Source organism: Anarhichas minor, unplaced genomic scaffold (genome assembly GCF_050575085.1).
Source record: "Anarhichas minor isolate MPS153535 unplaced genomic scaffold, ASM5057508v1 ptg000014l, whole genome shotgun sequence".
Classification (NCBI taxonomy): domain Eukaryota; kingdom Metazoa; phylum Chordata; class Actinopteri; order Perciformes; family Anarhichadidae; genus Anarhichas; species Anarhichas minor.
Genome location: NW_027466460.1, coordinates 6,410,980 through 6,428,334, shown reverse-complemented (window position 1 = coordinate 6,428,334; position 17,355 = coordinate 6,410,980).

Here is a 17,355-nt window from a genome sequence, read left to right as displayed (position 1 = left end):
GTGAACATGTCCTTTGCTTTGCCTGTTCCGTCTGCAACAATAATACAGCTGTATTAGAATCTGTTATTGTGGTACAATACCTCTTCCACGAAATAATGTTCTTATTGTCAATTGATTTACACTGCCAGTAGACAATAATTAGTAATTAGTTATTAGTTAATAATAAAAGTTGCCTGGTAATAATGACAATACCATAACATTTAATGAAAAGATAATGGCCATCTCTTAGTTTTGTCATGGATAATAGGTGGTTAAATCTTTTGCAATGCAGCAATACAGGAAAATACAATACTATTAGTATGAATGTAGGACTGTCAACAGGATTCTTCCATCTGATTCTACAGAGAACAGCTCAGTTACTAAGAATTAGCTTAGTTATAGAAGTTAGCATTTAAAACGTTTTTCGAAATCAAGATTAAATACAAAGGGTTGTTTATTGTAAAACTTCACATCATGCACTACCAGAAAACTGTGTAAAAAATGACACTCACCTGTAAAGCAGAGAGACGTTCGTCTGTCCTCTTGTCTGCATCATACTGCACCTTTTACACAGAGATGAGAGGGATGGGCTGGGAAGTGGGCTGTAATGAATGCATGCAACAACAATCACAGTCACAAAATACAGTCTGTTGCCAACTCCCCTGCCAACTCAAATCAAATGACTGTCAATTCAATTCGTATCGTGATATGTTGAATAGGGGCAGACCAGTATTTGTATCTGTGGATCACTTTGGAAGGTAAACATTTGTATAGCAGAGCGTGGAAAAATGATGTTATTATACCAAACCGATGTAAGAACATGACCCTCATTGAAACCATTGATAGATCCATAAACTGTATTGCTCCGGCTGAGAATACACTATGTACTTTACAGCAAAACAAACAATTTATATTCTCCAGAGACATCAGTGCACATCCTGAATGTTTTTGCTGTCCGTCAAAATACTTATAGCCATACTATACAATGTGAGTCTAGGGATGGCAATGTCAGTCATTCTACCCCCACTTTGGTCCATACAGAAATAACTATATGTCATGCAATTATTGTACATTGACAGTCCCAGAGGTGTATCCAACTGACTTCGGTGATCCCTCCCCTGAAGTGCCGCCAGCAAGTGGATATATATATTTCTTAAAGTAAAAAGTCGAAACAACTGGGATGGATTGCCATGACATTTGATTCTGACATTCATGTCTCCTTTAGGAGCTGTAATAACTTCACCAGGCACGAGTCATTTGTAATGAGTCAAATGGACAGAGGTCACTGAAGTGCTGTGTCTATCCCAAATATAAATGATTTTAAAAATGTTGTGTATTTTTTGTTTTGGCTTAATGTTTTGTATAATACAATTCATTATTCAATTGGAGAACAAAAAAGAAATAATAACACTAAATAAAAATAGAAGATTTACAACATCACCATTTTCTGTTTTAAATACATATGATGGATATATTATTATTATTATACTTACAAGTGCAACTTCACTTTCTTCATGCCCTTAAAACGGCTCTCATCATCCCTTTCATGTGTTTCAGTGAGCAGTAGAGCGCAACCAATCCTGCCAAGCTTGAATACCTTGGGCCTCAGCCAGTGACAGACATATCTCAAGTGTGGCGGATGTGTTCTAATTAAACATGGGGGGATTTTTAATGAAGGGTGCAATAAAAGGCAGATTGGCTCAGATTCTTTTTTTTGTCAGACCAGTCATTCATATGTGTAATGCAAGTGTGCCTTACAGACAGGATAGACTGGCTGCACATCTGTTCCTTTGTTTCTAAAAGAGGAGTGAGCAGAGGTTGATTCCCGGGGTAAGCGGTAAATAAAGTGACCTATCTAATATGATTAAACATTTCATTATCAACAGTGTAATACTGATGAATAATACTACTATATCTTATGATGCTTCAAAATTGCATTATAATATTCTGGACTACCCTGTCTTCATGAAATGTTTGATTTGTTGAAAATGTGTTGAATTAACATAATGGGATAGGTTTTTAATAAACAAATCTGAAAAGCTGCAAAATCTTGCAAAAGTGGTGACGTTGCAGATTGCAGCCAGTTGAAACTTCTTTAGTGCCCCAAGCTTCTAGGAGAACCACGGTGGCCGATAAAATATCGTAAAACGTGCAATTTTGCTACTTCATGCTACCCGCAAACTGTATGTCATAAAGAAAGCCTCCACAGATTCCAACTGTGTAAATGCGATAAGATCACTCGATCAAAACTCACTGAACTAGCACCCAAAGAAGAGAAAAAACATATTTCTCTTTATACAGCAATAACCATAGATACTGACTTACCTTTGCTGTTTTGTTATCAAACGTTGTGTTCAAGGGCATATCAATGCTGCTACCGGCTAATGTCTCGGAATCATTTTTGAGTCGATTCCAGTTGTGTCTATTCATTGTGTGGTATGGAGGATAAATTGCAGATTGCCTTCCTCTGTCTCCATCTGGAGGATAACATATACACCGACACTTAAAATAGAATGTCCCCTTTATTATGATTGTTGGAGCTATTTCATTAGTTTGATTATTTTGTTATTTGTTATTATCGTATTTATTTATTTTTGACACTAGGGGCACTGAGCACCAGGCCGGACACTTATAGGTGAATGGGTAGGAGGTGTGTCAGTGTCAGGTGATGCACCAGGAAGGGACATGTTTTTTTACCAGAGCAAGAGAGCAGAGGAAGAGAGAGACCGCATGAGAAATGTTTGATTTTGATCAATACAATAAAATCCACCTAAACTGGAAATCATGACCAGACATTAAACTTCTTGCCTGAGTTACAAATTGACTAAAATGGTGCATTAGTGGCCTTTTGATGTAGGTTTTTTTGTTGTTGTATTTTTTCGAATAGCCACTACAATGATAACAATATTATCCAAATAGACCTTGTTGCAGAGATACACTCAATTCATTTTGGGCCGGAGCATAGGGTGGAAGGAAATGGTTTGTGGAGTTCATGTGTCTTCATTCACTGAGTGGACAAAATAAAGAAGAGAATAAATGGAATAACAGTAATTTCTTACTTTTTCAGATTTTGGGGGGTTTATGCAGGGTAACACAAAGAAATAAATCAGAATCAGAATCACAACTCATGTCAAGAGGCCAGGGGTGATGTGAGAGCTATGTGACCTTGACTAACAGCAAACAAAACTGTAAATAAAACATTTTAGGGATGAAAGCTGTACACACAAGACCAAGTTTGAATGAGCTTTGGGGCAATGCAGCCCTCTTCTGGTGTGTCATTCCTATTGCATGTACTGTATGGGAAGATGACATGTTGTTGTTAATAGCAACAACTGGATTTTACATTCTGTATTAATAATACCACTTATGCACAAACTACACTCATGATGTGGTCTTTTGTTTAGATTAATAAAACACCGCTTCCATGTGTGACGCTAGTTGATACTCACACAATCAGCCATGAAAGCATTTTGACATACAAAATACACATATCGTGTTCCAGAAAATGAGTACAGTCCTAACTCTGATCAGTATGTTATTAGTGTATTCTATTTGTAGCCCAAGAATGTTATTATGGTGCTCTTGTTAGTAAATGTGTTACAGACCATCCAGGTAGCAACAGTGGGATCCCCCATTGCCTGTTACTGGGAAAAGTTGTTGCCCAGCAAATATTGAATGCATGGCCCCCATCAGACATACTGAACAGTTGTTCATGTGCTTTGGGGATGGAGTGGCTAGGAAAGCCCTATCCAAGAAACGCCTGGCAGGATGGTTTTGTGAGTGCATCTCCCAAACCTATAGGCAGGCAGGAAGAGACCCTTCCACTGTGGAGTGCTCACACTCTACACGCAGCATGGCAATGTCAGCGTCCTTGTTCAGTGGGGTGAGTTTTGAGGATATGTTATACAGCAATGTGATCAATATATTGTTCATTCATACTTTTCTATCTCTTTGACATGTCAGGCTCCTTTTCAGGGTCTATGCTTGCTGGAACGATACAGGACTGGATAAAAGGGCGGTGTGCGTCGGTTGTGTTGCACCTGCCGCTTGTCTTTCGGTCAATGTTTTGTCGCGGCAGGGCATGCATTCATCTGGCTCCAGCCACTGTACCCACGGATTCCAGTAGAGGGCGGAACCTGGGTTATTTAGAACAAAGGTTACAATATTGTAACCCTAGTTCTGGTGGAGCTAGGGTGGAGCCCTCTACCAAGGGGGCCCTGCCTCTCCTGTGTGTGTGCGTGTCATCATGGCAAAATGTATTCCTGGAGACGCCTATTGAAGTGGGAACTACCCCAGAGGCGGTTTTGAGTACTGTCTGTCTGTCTGTTGAGATCCAAATAAAGGCTGAGTTTGAAGACTGCTGTCGTCTGAACAAAGGTACCGTAAGTAGTGGGGTAGGAAGTTGGGAATGGGCCATTGGCCCACCCAATTTATGGCCCTGTCCCGATTTGGTGTTACAGCTGGTGTGAGCGGAGTGGAAACCGGAGACAAATTCCATGTATGCGTATGCATACATGGCCAATAAAGCTGATTCTGATTCTGATTCTGATTGTTGTGGCAAAAGCACCACCATTATGTTGTGGCTGAAATTAAGAGAAGATACGTAGTTCTTGGAGTAGCAACCAGCGGGACTGTTTAATGCACACAATGGCAATTCATAACAAATCCAAAGTATTACTTCTTACAGCTTACTCTTATAGTATAAAGTCAGCCCCTTATGTCATTTTCCACCAATCAAATCCGTCGATTGAACCACAAAAACAGAACACCTGGTCTCCTCATTATGTCATGCTCTATTGTCCTCGTCTGGATCAAGATAACCTTTTGGCAGAACAAATGATACATGTACGGGAAATGTTTTGTATATAATTACAATTTGTCTGGCGCACCTTTATCACTTCCTAGGAATGTGCTTATGAAACTAAGTGTCAACAAAACAAGTTATATGAGGATTTTCTTCAACATGATAATTATTATAATTGTTTGCCTTTGGTTGTATGTTCTTTGGTTGCCATGGTTTCTCATGCATCAATTCTTCGGAAACACAATTATTATTTCATCAACTATCATTACGTCTAGGCTGGATTCTGACTTAGAGGCATTCAGTCATAATCCCACAGATGGTAGCTTCGCACCATTGGCTCCTCAACCAAGCACATACACTAAATGTCTGAACCTGCGATTCCTCTCGTACTGAGCAGGATTTCTATGGCAACAATTCCCAATGTAGTGGTAACTAATTCAACTACCGTTGGGTGCCAATTATGTTGTGGCAAAAGCACGGTTGATCGCCACATGGCTGTGCTCAGTCACGTTCAGGAGCAGTCGATCACATCTTGTCACTCAAAAATGACTTTTAGGCAATAAGCAGTTGGAATAATAAAAAATATTCTATCTTCATTACAGATACATTCACCGACAACAGACGATGTATAGAGAAGCACATTTTATTACAGTGTTCTGTACGTCTTGGCAATGATCATAAATATTGTTGTTGACAGTTATAAATACAGAAAAAAGTTGGAAATGATTAGATTCAGTCATCACATAACAGATATGTAATCTATAACAGCACTAATTCTAAATGTTCAAATCTGCCATTCTGCCGACCAATCATAATGAAATATTTTCTTTTAATACTAAAAGAGAGTCAAAAAGAAAAATTTGAAAACCAACAAGGTCATTGGAAAGGTAACATTTTAATAATTTTAAATTAACAAAGATACACATATGTATTATTCCCCTTCTTGAAAACATACAGGAAGAACCAGTGTTTAATTTGAAGAGTTAAGCAATTACAATCAATAATCTTTCTAAATGTTAGAATAATAGCAGGACACTTTTAAACTTGCATCTACCAATCCACTTGTCATACTATTAACTTGATACTGGATGGTTCTGCAATCCCAACATAGTGCTTAATGACAATTTATTTCAATGTTCAATGACATTTTCTTTACTACAACATTCTCATATGGCAACTGTGGTGTTGTTAAAGTAAGCTACCTTAAACTGCATGGTTATGGTTGGAGAAAGATCATCTTTATAATGATTGGTCTGACAAGTAATATAAGTTATTGGTCTTCAGCATCAACATTAGTTCTACACCCCTAGCTTTTGGCATCACACTACATTAACTGCACACTTCTTCCTTCATTTGCACTTCACAATGGCATTGGATGTAAATTGTGTCCTGCTAAATCGTACAATGCTCATATAGCATTGGGAAATAAAAATGTTGTACATTTTCCTATATGTATTTGCATGTTTTAACTATGTTAACAATGTCACATGAAAAATTGCATATAAAGAAGCATTGCCAAAACAAACACATTGTATGATATCTGCCACAAAAATGCCCAAAAAAGTATCATATTAAGTATTTTTGATTACTCACAATCTTTATGGTAATCAATGGTAAGTTATTTAAATACAATTTAATTAAAACACAAGCAATTGTAACATAAAATGTGGAAAATACTGAAAAACTGTCTCAATCTTTGACACAGTACACATCTTTTTACCAAAATACATTGTATTGGTAAATTTCATTATGCACACTTGTTATGTCTTTTGATTTTAGTTCGATGGTACATTGCTTTTTTTCTCAAACTTGATAGCATGAAATATTGGCAATTTCAGTGCATCTACCTTGGGTTCGGGTTAAAGGTCTATCAGCATCTGTGCTACAGCCAGCAGTGTTAATGAAAAGACAGCCAGTGAGCCCATTGTGGACTGAGGAGGACTGCTTGATGTTGATGTTGATGTTGACTCTGAAATATAAGAAAAAGCAAAGATTGTAGTGATTGTTAGATTAAGTTGTCAGTGAAAATATCTGGACAGAAAGTAATTAAGTAAAATACTTTAGTTCAAAGTTCAAAAATATAGGCTAAAAAGGAAGCTGCATCGTACTTTTATATTTAAAAATGAACAAATAATTACAAATATCACATTGTAATATTAATTTAATAATTTAAAACATTAACGTATGTAAAACCATGAATTTAATACATTTTGAAGTAAAACGATATGCTTTAAGTTTAAGTCACCAATAACTTACGTGCAGAAACGCTGCCTTGTATAATGTTCAGGGTGGTGCCGCCGAGTGCACTGCTTAATTGTGAAGTTGCAACGCCTGCTGAAGGAACTGAATTTCTATCTTGAAAGACAAGGGTCATGTTGGTTCTCACTGATCCACTCCTACAGTGACAAAGAGGTAAATCAACACTTTTTAAAGCAAAGTAAACGGCAAATGTGTGGGAGAAGTTGGTTATTGATCGAAATTAATCTTACGTGAAGCGGTTTACAATGCTACGCCTGAAGGATGATCCATAGAGAGTGTTACCCACTCTGTTAACCTGAAAGACAACATTACGGTCATTTGCAATTCAAAAATACAAAAACTGTCTACAAGCACCAATGCACAAGTTCCCTGATTGCCCTGTAAATCAGGGATGTTGCTAAGGTTTGAAAACAATGGCGAGTGAGCTGAACTGGGATTTGGCACAAACTCATTTTGGGGACGTGTTTAACTTGCAGCAAGGGGGAAAAGAAAAAGAAACACCTTCCAATATAATGCAATAATCACTGTGTAAATTATAGAAATTTTGATATTGAATTCTTAAAACATGGCTCGTGCATACTGTATTCAGATGCAGCAACAGCTCTATGAGCTACAAAGCTCTTGCATCGTTTTAGTACAGGCTTTCATGAATTAACATTATCCCAATTAAAAATAGTAGGACAAATTTGATATTTTCTCAAAGATTATGTTTGGTGTTGCTTGCTCTGGTGTTGTTAGAGGACAAAAATGTCGGCTTCAAAAAAACTGCCATAAAACACAGAAAATAATTAATATTATTTTCCTCTTTCAGTGAGTTAAACCTTTACACCAACATCAGTCCTGATCATATTTACTGTTGTTTTTTATGAAAAAAATAACACAAAATGAACAATGTTCTGTATATTATCTTCTAGGAGGAATTACTTTTCTATTCATTTCACTGTCCAGGATATGTCAATGTTTAGCAATAGGCATATCAGTTTCAGTTGATATTGCATTTGATAGCCCAAACCGGTTAATTAATAAGAAAAAAAATGCAGAATGAGTTGACATACAAGAGGTGCTTTTCTTTCCTTTCGGCGCCGCGTTTCAAATCACTAAATCCATCCAAGTTTGTATGTTTTGTTTATTCTTTGCTGAAGTGTGTTGCCACATTTTGATCAGGTCATGTGTGTTCTGGTCAATTGGCCACTGATCATTATCAGCTAAAATCTGTTCTAAATAGTGTGATCGGTGAACTCTATAAAGGCCTATCATGAGAATTGATCAGATGAAGCATGAATTCTGTGGATGTGTGTGCTGTATCGCACATACACTGGGGAGCTCGCGCTGTGCGTCCTGTGAGAACAGTTCGATTGTTCGAACAGTTCGATCAGTGCCGAAGCTTCTTTCTGCGCCCATGTTAAATTACTATGCAGACTGTAAATCTATAGACCAAACGTGTGTAACCAGTTAAAAATGTCCTCAGTGGTTAACTGTTGACACCCCTCATTAGCAACAACATTGACTTCGTCGCATTATTATTTCTGCAGTGTCAGATTAAAAATAAACTCCCTTTGGTACTTCAAAGGAAAAAAATATCCCCTGCTAAAACTGCTATACAATTATTATGTATTAATTCCTTCATTATCTTTATTTGCTGTCAAGATCAAAAAAGTGTTGACTCAATAACCAAAATATAAGGCATATTAAGCAACAAATAAATTTCAAGAATAACAGATGTAATTGTTTCCATGTGAGAATTATAGGGACAGACTGAATGATTAATCTACATCAGTGCAAAAATGTTAGCAACATGTGTGTTCCTATAGTCAGTGTGCACGTTGAGAATTATTAAAAAAAATACATTATTTGCAGTTATATTTAGAAGACGCTTCTGTTTCTTATGATGTCCATGGAATAGTATTGTAACAAAATAAGATATCAGTTAATTTGCAGTAAACTAGTATAAGGCAAAGAAAACTAACCTCTCTGACGACTTCTGCAGCCAAAGTCCGAAACGCCGTTGATGACGGGTTGGAGAGGTCGGATGTAAATGCTCGGTCGAGACGAAACTCAAGGCCAAGGGTTCCCTCACTGGATGTAGGAGGATCTGTTGATGCAGTGGTGGTTGACGTAGTTGGAGCAGCAGTTGGAGCAGCAGTTGGAGCAGCAGTTGGAGCAGCAGTTGGGGCCACTGTAACATTGGGAGCAGCAGTTGGGGCCACTGTAACATTGGGAGCAGCAGTTGGGGCCACTGTAACATTGGGAGCTGCAGTTGGAGCCACTGTAACATTGGGAGCAGCAGTTGGGGCCACTGTAACATTGGGAGCAGCAGTTGGAGGCACTGTAACATTGGGAGCAGCAGTTGGAGCATCTGTAGCATTAGGGGCTTCGGTCAGGGTAGGTGTAACAGTAGGTGCAGCGGTGGTAGTAGCAGAAGAAGCTGTACCAAAACCAAAGGGTTATCAATGAATATGACACTGTAGCATGCATGTAATTTAAATAGATTGATCAATAGATTACGTTTGATTCTTAAACACTCCAATCACTTACTTGCATTAACACTGCCTGATATAATGTTCAGGGAGGTGTTCGTAAGTGCACTGCTGAGTCGTGAAGTTGCAATGCTTGCTGAAGGAACTGAGCTCCTATTTGTGAACACAAGGGTGGTGGCGGCAACCACTGATCCACTCCTTTAATGACAAAGAGACACAGCAGCACTGTTTAAAAGCAAGTGACTGGTAAATGTCCAGAAAAATTAGCCAGTGATTGATATTTAGTCTTACGTGAATCCGTTAACAATGGAGCGAAGGAAAGATGATCCAAACTGATTTCTTCCCACTGTGTTTAGCTGAAAGGCAACACAACGGTCATTTGCAGTGTAATGGCTCACAAGAAATGCAATATTTGATTTTGAGGCTGCTGTACCTTTTTTGTCTTTTGTATACATAATATGTTTACAAGATTACAGAAGTCATACTAGACTAATATTGAGCAAATTAAGGAATAAAATGTTTTAGTTATTGCTGCTTTAAAATTACAATTATGTGGAAAAAATATTTAATTAAGATCAGCACAATAATGTTAGAAACTTGAGTTTATTTAGGGGGCATTTTGATTCATTTCCAAAAACTAAAATTTGCTGAATATTTTAATGTTTCAGTGGTTTCAACTTTAATGTAAGATAAACTTGTTTTTCTCCTGATGCTCACATGATTAACATTTTTTGGGGCTAAAATGCCTACTTTTTAGTCAATATTTGTTGAATATTTTCTTATTTTTCTTATGATGCCCATGGAGTATTGTTACACAATACTATTTCAATGTATTTGCAGTAGACTTTTATAATGTAAAGACATCTTACCTCTCTGACCACTTCTGCAGCCAAAGTCTGAAACTCCGTTGATGATGAGTTGGAGAGGCCGGGTGTAAATGTTTGGTTAAGACTAAACGTAAGGCCAAGAGTTCCCTCATTGGATGTAGGAAGATCTGTTGATGCAGTAGTAACATTGGGAGCAGCAGTTGGGGCCACTGTAACATTGGGAGCAGCAGTTGGGGCCACTGTAACATTGGGAGCAGCAGTTGGAGGCACTGTAACATTGGGAGCAGCAGTTGGAGCATCTGTAGCATTAGGGGCTCCGGTCAGGGTAGGTGTAACAGTAGGTGCAGCGGTGGTAGTAGCAGAAGAAGCTGTACCAAAACCAAAGGGTTATCAATGAATATGACACTGTAGCATGCATGTAATTTAAATAGATTGATCAATAGATTACGTTTGATTCTTAAACACTCCAATCACTTACTTGCATTAACACTGCCTGATATAATGTTCAGGGAGGTGTTCGTAAGTGCACTGCTGAGTCGTGAAGTTGCAATGCTTGCTGAAGGAACTGAGCTCCTATTTGTGAACACAAGGGTGGTGGCGGCAACCACTGATCCACTCCTTTAATGACAAAGAGACACAGCAGCACTGTTTAAAAGCAAGTGACTGGTAAATGTCCAGAAAAATTAGCCAGTGATTGATATTTAGTCTTACGTGAATCCGTTAACAATGGAGCGAAGGAAAGATGATCCAAACTGATTTCTTCCCACTGTGTTTAGCTGAAAGGCAACACAACGGTCATTTGCAGTGTAATGGCTCACAAGAAATGCAATATTTGATTTTGAGGCTGCTGTACCTTTTTTGTCTTTTGTATACATAATATGTTTACAAGATTACAGAAGTCATACTAGACTAATATTGAGCAAATTAAGGAATAAAATGTTTTAGTTATTGCTGCTTTAAAATTACAATTATGTGGAAAAATATTTAATTAAGATCAGTACAATAATGTTAGAAACTTGAGTTCATTTAGGGGGCATTTTGATTCATTTCCAAAAACTAAAATTTGCTGAATATTTTAATGTTTCAGTGGTTTCAACTTTAATGTTAGATAAACTTGTTTTTCTCCTGATGCTCACATGATTAACATTTTTTGGGGCTAAAATGCCTACTTTTTAGTCAATATTTGTTGAATATTTTCTTATTTTTCTTATGATGCCCATGGAGTATTGTTACACAATACTATTTCAATGTATTTGCAGTAGACTTTTATAATATAAAGACATCTTACCTCTCTGACTACTTCTGCAGCCAAAGTCTGAAACTCTGTTGATGATGGATTTGAGAGGTTGGATGTAAATGTTCTGTTGAGACGAAACACAAGGCCAAGGGTTCTCTCACTGGATGTAGGACGATCTGTTGATGCAGGGGTGGTTGACGTAGCTGGTGCAGCTGTAACATTGGGAGCAGCAGTTAGGGCCACTGTAACATTGAGAGCTGCAGTTGGAGCCACTGTCACATTGGGAGCAGCAGTTGGAGCCACTGTAACATTGGGAGCAGCAGTTGGGGCCACTGTAACATTGGGAGCTGCAGTTGGGGCCACTGTAACATTGGGAGCAGCAGTTGGGGCCACTGTAACATTGGGAGCTGCAGTTGGAGCCACTGTAACATTGGGAGCTGCAGTTGTAGCCACTGTAACATTGGGAGCAGCAGTTGGAGCCACTGTCACATTGGGAGCAGCAGTTGGAGCCACTGTAACATTGGGAGCTGCAGTTGGAGCCACTGTAACATTGGGAGCAGCAGTTGGTGCCACTGTAACATTGGGAGCAGCAGTTGGAGCCACTGTAACATTGGGAGCTGCAGTTGGTGCCACTGTAACATTGGGAGCAGCAGTTGGAGCCACTGTAACATTGGGAGCTGCAGTTGGAGCCACTGTCACATTGGGAGCTGCAGTTGGGGCCACTGTAACATTGGGAGCAGCAGTTGGAGCCACTGTAACATTGGGAGCAGCAGTTGGAGCCACTGTAACATTGGGAGCAGCAGTTGGAGCCACTGTAACATTGGGAGCTGCAGTTGGAGCCACTGTAACATTGGGAGCTGCAGTTGGGGCCACTGTAACATTGGGAGCTGCAGTTGGAGCCACTGTAACATTGGGAGCTGCAGTTGGGGCCACTGTAACATTGGGAGCAGCAGTTGGGGCCACTGTAGCATTAGGAGCAGCAGTCGGGGCCACTGTAACATTAGGAGCAGCAGTTGGAGCCACTGTAACAACAGGTGCAGCTGTTGATGTAGAAATTCCTGTAAAAACAAAATGCAGATGGTTGTAGCATTTGAAGAAGCTTTGGATGCAGTAAAACATGCAGCTCTGCATACTGTATGAAACATGACGAAACAAAACATAAAACAACTCTTACTTGTTGCAACAACAGTTGATATATTCAATGGCAGGGAAAAGTTGGCATTGTTGGACGCTGCCTCCACCAGAACCGTTGCCACAGCATCAGTTTGTGGCACTGAGCTGGCATTATTAAAGGTCAGCACTGAATCTACCACAACTGAACCTCGGCTGTAAGAAAAATGATAGTTATCATAATTATTGGTGTCTGTTATTTGTGACAACTCAGTATGAAATGGTAATATACCGCAGACATGAAAATGACAAAATTATTGACAAGGGAAAACAAACACTCAGGTTTGAAGAAACACTTAGATTTGTGAGATAACTATTTAAATAAGACATACTGTATATTATTTTTTCTCAAATGTTTGATAAAGAGTAATTTCAAATACCTGAAAGATCTTATCAGGATTCCAAGGAAACGTATTCCAAATACTTCTCTAAAGATAGGTTCAAGCTGGGGAAATGAAACATACAAATGGTTAAACAACTTGAAACTTGAGTTTATTTAGGGGGCATTTTGATTAATTTCCAAAAACCAAAATTTGCTGAATATTTTAATGTTTCAGTGGTTTTAACTTTAATGTAAGATAAACTTGTTTTTCTCCTGATGCTCAAATGATTAACATTTGTTTGGGGCTAAAATGCCTACTTTTTAGTCAATATTTGTTGAATATTTTCTTATTTTTCTTATGATGCCCGTGGAGTATTGTTACACAATAATATTTCAATGTATTTGCAGTAGACTTTCATAATGTAAAGAAATCTAACCTCTCTGAGGAGTTCTGCAGCCAAAGTCTGAAACTCTGTTGATGATGGGTTGGAGAGTTCGGATGTAAATGTTCGGAGGAGACTAAACTGAAGGCCAAGGGTTTCCTCACTGGATGTAGGAGGATCTGTTGATGCAGTGGTGGTTGACGTAGCTGGTGCAGCAGTAACATTGGGAGCTGCAGTTGGGGCCACTGTAACATTGGGAGCTGCAGTTGGGGCCACTGTAACATTGGGAGCTGCAGTTGGAGCCACTGTCACATTGGGAGCAGCAGTTGGGGCCAATGTAACATTGGGAGCTGCAGTTGGGGCCACTGTAACATTGGGAGCAGCAGTTGGGGCCACTGTAACATTGGGAGCTGCAGTTGGAGCCACTGTAACATTGGGAGCTGCAGTTGGAGCCACTGTAACATTGGGAGCAGCAGTTGGAGCCACTGTAACATTGGGAGCTGCAGTTGGAGCCACTGTAACATTGGGAGCAGCAGTTGGAGCCACTGTCACATTGGGAGCAGCAGTTGGAGCCACTGTAACATTGGGAGCAGCAGTTGGAGCCACTGTCACATTGGGAGCAGCAGTTGGAGCCAATGTAACATTGGGAGCTGCAGTTGGAGCCACTGTCACATTGGGAGCAGCAGTTGGAGCCACTGTAACATTGGGAGCTGCAGTTGGGGCCACTGTAACATTGGGAGCAGCAGTTGGAGCCACTGTAACATTGGGAGCAGCAGTTGGAGCCACTGTAACATTGGGAGCTGCAGTTGGAGCCACTGTAACATTGGGAGCAGCAGTTGGAGCCACTGTCACATTGGGAGCAGCAGTTGGAGCCACTGTAACATTGGGAGCTGCAGTTGGAGCCACTGTCACATTGGGAGCAGCAGTTGGAGCCACTGTAACATTGGGAGCAGCAGTTGGAGCCACTGTAACATTGGGAGCTGCAGTTGGGGCCACTGTAACATTGGGAGCTGCAGTTGGAGCCACTGTAACATTGGGAGCTGCAGTTGGGGCCACTGTAACATTGGGAGCAGCAGTTGGGGCCACTGTAGCATTAGGAGCAGCAGTCGGGGCCACTGTAACATTAGGAGCAGCAGTTGGAGCCACTGTAACAACAGGTGCAGCTGTTGATGTAGAAATTCCTGTAAAAACAAAATGCAGATGGTTGTAGCATTTGAAGAAGCTTTGGATGCAGTAAAACATGCAGCTCTGCATACTGTATGAAACATGACGAAACAAAACATAAAACAACTCTTACTTGTTGCAACAACAGTTGATATATTCAATGGCAGGGAAAAGTTGGCATTGTTGGACGCTGCCTCCACCAGAACCGTTGCCACAGCATCAGTTTGTGGCACTGAGCTGGCATTATTAAAGGTCAGCACTGAATCTACCACAACTGAACCTCGGCTGTAAGAAAAATGATAGTTATCATAATTATTGGTGTCTGTTATTTGTGACAACTCAGTATGAAATGGTAATATACCGCAGACATGAAAATGACAAAATTATTGACAAGGGAAAACAAACACTCAGGTTTGAAGAAACACTTAGATTTGTGAGATAACTATTTAAATAAGACATACTGTATATTATTTTTTCTCAAATGTTTGATAAAGAGTAATTTCAAATACCTGAAAGATCTTATCAGGATTCCAAGGAAACGTATTCCAAATACTTCTCTAAAGATAGGTTCAAGCTGGGGAAATGAAACATACAAATGGTTAAACAACTTGAAACTTGAGTTTATTTAGGGGGCATTTTGATTCATTTCCAAAAACCAAAATTTGCTGAATATTTTAATGTTTCAGTGGTTTTAACTTTAATGTAAGATAAACTTGTTTTTCTCCTGATGCTCAAATGATTAACATTTGTTTGGGGCTAAAATGCCTACTTTTTAGTCAATATTTGTTGAATATTTTCTTATTTTTCTTATGATGCCCGTGGAGTATTGTTACACAATAATATTTCAATGTATTTGCAGTAGACTTTCATAATGTAAAGAAATCGAACCTCTTTGAGGAGTTCTGCAGCCAAAGTCTGAAACTCTGTTGATGATGGGTTGGAGAGTTCGGATGTAAATGTTCGGAGGAGACTAAACTGAAGGCCAAGGGTTTCCTCACTGGATGTAGGAGGATCTGTTGATGCAGTGGTGGTTGACGTAGCTGGTGCAGCAGTAACATTGGGAGCTGCAGTTGGGGCCACTGTAACATTGGGAGCAGCAGTTGGAGCCACTGTCACATTGGGAGCTGCAGTTGGAGCCAATGTAACATTGGGAGCTGCAGTTGGAGCCACTGTCACATTGGGAGCAGCAGTTGGAGCCACTGTAACATTGGGAGCAGCAGTTGGAGCCACTGTCACATTGGGAGCAGCAGTTGGAGCCAATGTAACATTGGGAGCTGCAGTTGGAGCCACTGTCACATTGGGAGCAGCAGTTGGAGCCACTGTAACATTGGGAGCTGCAGTTGGGGCCACTGTAACATTGGGAGCAGCAGTTGGAGCCACTGTAACATTGGGAGCTGCAGTTGGAGCCACTGTAACATTGGGAGCAGCAGTTAGAGCCACTGTCACATTGGGAGCAGCAGTTGGAGCCACTGTAACATTGGGAGCAGCAGTTGGAGCCACTGTAACATTGGGAGCTGCAGTTGGAGCCACTGTAACATTGGGAGCTGCAGTTGGGGCCACTGTAACATTGGGAGCAGCAGTTGGAGCCACTGTAACATTGGGAGCTGCAGTTGGAGCCACTGTAACATTGGGAGCAGCAGTTAGAGCCACTGTCACATTGGGAGCAGCAGTTGGAGCCACTGTAACATTGGGAGCTGCAGTTGGAGCCACTGTAACATTGGGAGCAGCAGTTGGAGCCACTGTAACATTGGGAGCAGCAGCTGGAGCCACTGTCACATTGGGAGCAGCAGTTGGAGCCACTGTAACATTGGGAGCTGCAGTTGGGGCCACTGTAACATTGGGAGCAGCAGTTGGAGCTACTGTAACATTGGGAGCTGCAGTTGGAGCAACTGTAACATTGGGAGCAGCAGTTGGAGCCACTGTAACATTGGGAGCAGCAGTTGGAGCCACTGTAACATTGGGAGCTGCAGTTGGAGCCACTGTAACATTGGGAGCAGCAGTTGGAGCCACTGTAACATTGGGAGCAGCAGTTGGAGCCACTGTAACATTGGGAGCTGCAGTTGGAGCCACTGTCACATTGGGAGCTGCAGTTGGGGCCACTGTAACATTGGGAGCAGCAGTTGGAGCCACTGTCACATTGGGAGCTGCACTTGGAGCAACTGTAACATTGGGAACTGCAGTTGGAGCCACTGTCACATTGGGAGCTGCAGTTGGGGCCACTGTAACATTGGGAGCAGCAGTTGGAGCCACTGTAACATTGGGAGCTGCAGTTGGAGCCACTGTAACATTGGGAGCAGCAGTTGGAGCCACTGTAACATTGGGAGCAGCAGTTGGAGCCACTGTCACATTGGGAGCTGCAGTTGGAGCCACTGTAACATTGGGAGCTGCAGTTGGGGCCACTGTAACATTGGGAGCTGCAGTTGGAGCCACTGTAACATTGGGAGCTGCAGTTGGGGCCACTGTAACATTGGGAGCAGCAGTTGGGGCCACTGTAGCATTAGGAGCAGCAGTCGGGGCCACTGTAACATTAGGAGCAGCAGTTGGAGCCACTGTAACAACAGGTGCAGCTGTTGATGTAGAAATTCCTGTAAAAACAAAATGCAGATGGTTGTAGCATTTGAAGAAGCTTTGGATGCAGTAAAACATGCAGCTCTGCATACTGTATGAAACATGACGAAACAAAACATAAAACAACTCTTACTTGTTGCAACAACAGTTGATATATTCAATGGC